Genomic DNA, 5,661 nt, shown 5'->3' with positions numbered 1-5,661 from the left:
GAGAGCCAGAGAACAACAAAACACCGACAGGCTACAGGACAGAGCAGGAGGAATAAAAAAAAAAAAAAAACACGGAGCCAGAGCCAGGCAGAGAGAGGCGGAGAAAGAAAAAGGAGCCACAGGCTTACAGGACAGAGAGAGGGAGGACTGAAAAGACGGGGAGGCAGGGAGACACTCAGAGCGAGATGGAGAAAGAAGGTGCGGGGGGGGGGGGGGGGGCGCAAAAAAAAAAGTAAATTTTGCAGCAGGTAAGGAAAGAGAGGGGGCCGGGGGAGAGACAGGGAGGGCCCAGGACGCACAAGAGAGGCAACGGGGCCCCAGTGGCCCAGGACTCACCGCGACTCTCGCTCTCAGCGCTGCTGGCACAATTTAGCCGTTCACATGCTTCTTTCCCCTCCTCTCCTCCCTGCCTCTTCTGCAGCTCCAGACTCTAGGCCGTCCTCCACCTGAAGAGAATACGTGGGTGTCTTACAGCTCTTACCAGATGAGGCTTCCTAGGCACGTAGCCTAGCTCGCTCGTGCACTACACGCCCGTACCCAACTCCGGGTTACGCGTACAGACCCTACTGTGCACGTTGGTGCCCTGGCCCGCTGCGGGCTATGAAGGGGGATCCTTCCTCCCCCACCTGCATGGACAGGCTCTCTCTTGCCTGCGGCAGGAAGGCAGCTGGCAGCCAGAGCACCTTCAGTTTCTTCTTCTTTACCTTTCGTTGGCGTCTCCAGCTTCAGCCGAGGCAGCTCCTGTCCGCAGCCGGGAAGGGCTTTGTCTATCCCTTTTCGGCCCTGCGCTGCAAGGACGGCGAGGACGGGCAGAGAGAAGCCACACGAGCCTGAGACGGCCGCAGGCAACGGCATCCCCGGGGGAAGGACAGACAACCACGTCCTCAGCACGGTCTCTGGGAGAGGGAAAGAAGAAACAGCGACTGTCATTACCGTCGATCGACCCTGGCCAAAGCCTCTCCTTCCGCAGGGGCTTCTGGACACACCGCTCCCTCCCCACGCTACTGCTAAGGGCCCCTGCGCCAAGGGGGAATCCAGCGCGCTTGAGGGATGGCTTGCTGCCTTCACGACAGGGCCTGGGGGCGGCCTAAGGCTATGCAGCACGCTTATGGGGAGGTGCCGGAGCTGGGGGCAGGCGCACGGGGCAAGGGGGGCCAGGGGAGGCTGAGCGGGACCTCCGGTGGGCCGGGGAGGCGGCCATCATCTGCGCCCTGGGCACGGGGAAAAGGTCATCGTCCTCCTCCTTTCCCTCTTCCCTTCTGTCAGCTCCCGGGGAACTCACCGCTTCTCGGGAAGCGGCCGCACCCGCAAGCCCCCAGTAATCAACACGAATCCAACCCCAAAAATACACCTCGCGTACCGTACGCGCCACAGCCGCCCGGCACCCGAGCACCGGAAGACCGCGCCTCCCGCCACGCCCGGCGAACCACGTGACAGGGCCGGCAGCCACTGCGCCAGGAATACAGCTCCCGGCATGCTCTGCGGCACAACCCGGCCGCCCGGCAGCCGCAAGGACTACAGCTCCCGGCATGCTCTGCGGCACAACCCGGCCGCCCGGCGGCCGGTTTGATGCGGAGCCACCCAGCATCCCTGCGAGCACAGCTGCAGGCGCAACAGCAGTTACGCAGCCACAACTAGGCACTAAACAAAGGCTTTCCAACACTGGAGGTCTAGAACAGGTAGACATTAGCACAGAAGCACAAGGGGCTCTGTCACCCTGCACAAATCTCCCCGTGCCTACACACGCACACGTTCAGAAGTTAGTTATCAGAAAACGCCCGACTCAGCCATTTGCCACAGTCACGAGACTCACGACATGATAACACGACATGACACACGAGGTGGGCTCAGAGTTTTAAGGCAAGAAATACCTCCCACGCCCCCCACCCGAGATCTTTCAGGGTCCACACCTGCCATCGCCCCGCACCAAACCTACCCGGCCAAAGGCTTTCAGGTGGCCCGAAACACTGTACACAGAAAATAACCAGGGACAGACCTGCATTGTTCGGAAGCGAACGATGCCCGACCGGGGCTCCTCTGCGGGGCACGGAGCCCCCCGGCCCCGCCCGGAGACACACACCCGCCCCCCGCTGCCCGAACTCACCCACCAGCGCTCTCCGGCCCCCGGACACGGCCGCGCTGCTCTCTTAGGCGGCTGCCGCAGGCGAGGCTCGGGCACCGCCAGGCCTCCAGGCGTCCCGAGGGGCTGCCGGCCACCGCAGGGGATGGCTGCCGGCGGCCGGACCGCCGCGGCGCTCCCCGCCCAGCTCCCAGCAGGCTCCGCCGGCCGCGGGCTTCCCACGCCGGGCCGCAGAGGGGCCCCGGCACCGCACAGGGACGCCTCGCGACCCGCCCGCCACACGCACCGGCCCTTCGCCCTCCACACGCACCGCTCCCGCCCCCGCTCCGCCGCGCCGCGGACGCGCCACCGGAAGCCCGAGCCCCGCGGGGCGGCCCTTAAAGGGCGGCCGGAAGGAACGGCCCCCACCGGCCCCGCCACCGCGCCCAGCCGGTGCGCGCCAGCGCCCCCTGCTGGCCGGGCCGCGCTCAGCTCGCGAGGGCGCCGAGGGCCGGGCGGGGCGGGACGCGCCGGCTCGGGGCCAGCGCCTTCTCGGGGCGAGCGGGAAACCCCTGCGGGCCCCGGTCACGGCCGGGCACAGCCGCGCGCCCTCCGAGAGCTGCTGAACGCGGCTGCCGCTCGTGACACATACCGAGCCGTCTGCGACGGGAGCGGGCAGAGGAGGAAGGGGCCGGCGGCCGCGGGGCCCTGGCCCCAGGCGGGGGGGGGGGGGGGGGGGGGGCTGGGGCCGGGGGGGCTGGGGCCCGGGGGGCCGCCCCCCTACTCACAGTTGCCCCCTCACAGTTGCCCCCTCACAGTTGCCCCCTCACAGTTGCCCCCTCACAGTTGCCCCCTCACAGTTGCCCCCTCACAGTTGCCCCCTCACAGTTCATCCCATGGACGGAACCGGGACCTACTGTGAGGCACTGGGAAAGAAGTGGGAGGAAGCCGGGACAGACCAATATAGCCCAGTATGGACTAGACCAACATAGCCCAGTATGGACTAGACCAATATAGCCCAGTATGGACTAGACCAATATAGCCCAGTATGGACTAGACCAATATAGCCCAGTATGGACTGGAGGGAACTGCGAGGGAACCGCGAGAGAACCCCACAGAACAAACCATGGGGCACGAGAAGGCAGAGAATTAAGAATTAGGGATAGGGAGCCAGAAAAAAAAAAGAAAAAAACCAAAGGGAGACAGAGAGCAAAAGGAATCGCAATGCGTACGGAGAGGAGAGAGAAACAATTCTAGCATAGGGTCACGCGGGAGCCAGGGACAGCAAGATGGAGAAAGGACAGAAGCTACAGGCTACAGGGCAGAGAGGGAAGAATTAATGAATAGACACAGAGAGCTGGGCAGAAAGAGATGGAGAAAGGCTAAAGATCACACGGCCTACAGGGAAGAGAGAAGAGAGGGAGGAATTTTAAAAACAGGGGCAAGAAGCCAGAGAGAGGGAGAGAGAAGCAACAATAAAATGGGGACAAGCCACAGGGCAGCGAGGAGGGAATCAATGAATAAGAACACGAGACCAAAGAGAACACAATGTAGAATGGAAAAAAGGAACAGCGGCCTACAGGGAAGGAGGAATTAAAGATCAGGGACTGGGACGCAGACAGAGACACATGAAGAAACAAGTGAAAAAAAAAAAAACCAAACCAACAGCAATGGGCTACAAAGACAGAGAGGGAGGAAATGAGGAAATAAAACATCGCAGCAAGGAGCTGGACAGAGAGAGATGAGGACAAACAAATAGCACGGGTCCACGTGACAGAGAACGTGGAATGAGAACACAGAGAGAGGGAGCCGGACAGAGAGAGAGGCCGAGAGAAACATCTAGACAGGCTACAGCGGGCAGAGGCAGGAATTAAAACCTAGGCACAGGGAGCTGGACAGAGAGAGATGGAGGTCACAGGGAACAGCGGTGGCTGCAGGAAGAACAGGAATTCATGAATAGGGAAAGGGAGCTGGACAGAGAAGAACTCAGAAAGGCAAGAACAGTAGCAGGGTACAGAGCAGAGAAGACAAATTAAAAAGCACGGGGGGAGCGTTGAGGCAGACAGAGAGAGATTAAGAAAAAAGTCACGGGCTACGTGGCAAAGCAGGAGGAAATCAGAAACGAGGATGGGAACCAAGGGAGAGTGTGCTGGTGAAGGATAACGGGCATTAAAAGTGAGGGACGGGGAGCTGGGAAAAGCGAGGCAGAGAAAAACAGAATCACAGAGAGAATCACACAAAGCCAAAAAAGAAGAAACTGAACAACAGAAACAGGTGTAACCAAAGCGATGAAATCAACCAACCAGAGACGGTGTTCCATTACGGGAACATGGAGCATACCAATCAGCGCATCTGTCGATCTGCATTTTAGTCCCTAGGCGATCGTTAATGCGAACAGAACAACAGACAACGTGCTTCTGTCAGAAAAGGATGACAAAACGCGGTTTCGCTTAGCGGACTGAGAAAACTAGCCAAGACTGCCAAGAGTAAGAGCCGAGAAGCTAAACGGTAATTCCGGCAGGGGGAGATCGCGACCACCGACTCACAGACCACCACCGACCCAAGTAACACCACCTACTCAGAAGAGAACAACGGAAGAGGACAACCGAGCCTGCGCAGTGATTGACATACGGAACGAGCAAGTTTGTACCCATCGCTAGACAAGACAATAATGACTATGTATGAGTATGTAAAATTTTCATCTACAAATTGTACAGGAAAGGTGCGTGAGGTACGCACGCCAGGAGGAGCGATCCCCTGTGCATCCGGCGCCGTGAATATAGAATGCCTGCTCTTTAATACTAAATTGGTGTTGAGGAGTCGTTTCCGATTTTAACGCGTTTTTCGGTAACAGTTTTCGCACCCCAGGTGGGAACCTGCTTTTGAATCTCGACGGATCCGTGGGATCGTGGGACCTGCAGCCGGCCCCGAGGAATTCTCCGGGAGAGCTTCCGATCCCCGGGCCAGAGAATTCTGAGCAAGATCCCCTGGATTGAGGTAAACAAGGCATTCTTTGAAGAAGAAACTTAGGTAGAATAATACGTGGGGTTAGCTTCCCACATAGGATAGGATAGCGGGTTTGAGTCCCACAGGCCTGCCCGTAAGGCGCGGCAAAAGCCACGCAGGGTCGGGGCCAAGAGGTGCCTCGGTTGGTAAGTCTCTGCTAGGCGAAAGCCTGTGGAGCGGGACCCGAGGGTAGGGGAGTCTTCAACAGGGGGTTGAAGTCTCCAGGGATATCTAGCAGGGGGCTACAGATCCCAGTGGCAGATTTCCAGTGAGACCTCTAACGGGGGTTGGAGTCCCTCTGACTAGTAGTTGTGATAGTGCACTATCACAACTACTAGTCGACTGGGAGACGGGAGCATTACTGAGTAGGAAACCTATCCCACAGAGAACACCTTTGCGATGTATTTTGAAGCACTGGAAAGACGTCGGGGGCGGTGACCCACTAACTCGGAAACCATTAATTGAATATTGCAATCATTGGTGGCCAACGTATCAATTGGAAGGTGGGCACAAATGGCCAGAACACGAGACATTGCAATATCGTACCATCTTGCAATTAATGTTGTTTTGTAAAAAGGGAAGGCAAATGGGAAGAA

At 58.7% G+C, this 5,661-nt stretch overlaps 1 long non-coding RNA gene across 1 annotated transcript; it reads right to left on the bottom strand.

The window, feature by feature from the left end:
• Positions 1–214: 214 nt before the first annotated feature.
• On the bottom strand, positions 215–1,389 carry LOC142048562 (uncharacterized). The gene is made up of 3 exons (XR_012657493.1): positions 1,283–1,389; positions 705–896; positions 215–446 (listed from the first exon to the last, which is right to left on the bottom strand). It is a non-coding gene; the product is annotated as an uncharacterized LOC142048562 (long non-coding RNA).
• Between the last annotated feature and the right edge of the window lie 4,272 nt (positions 1,390–5,661).

Source organism: Phalacrocorax aristotelis, chromosome 26, assembly GCF_949628215.1.
Source record: "Phalacrocorax aristotelis chromosome 26, bGulAri2.1, whole genome shotgun sequence".
In the NCBI taxonomy this organism is placed as follows: domain Eukaryota; kingdom Metazoa; phylum Chordata; class Aves; order Suliformes; family Phalacrocoracidae; genus Phalacrocorax; species Phalacrocorax aristotelis.
Note: the sequence above shows the minus strand (reverse complement) of the source record. Positions and strands in the feature narration are given on the sequence as shown.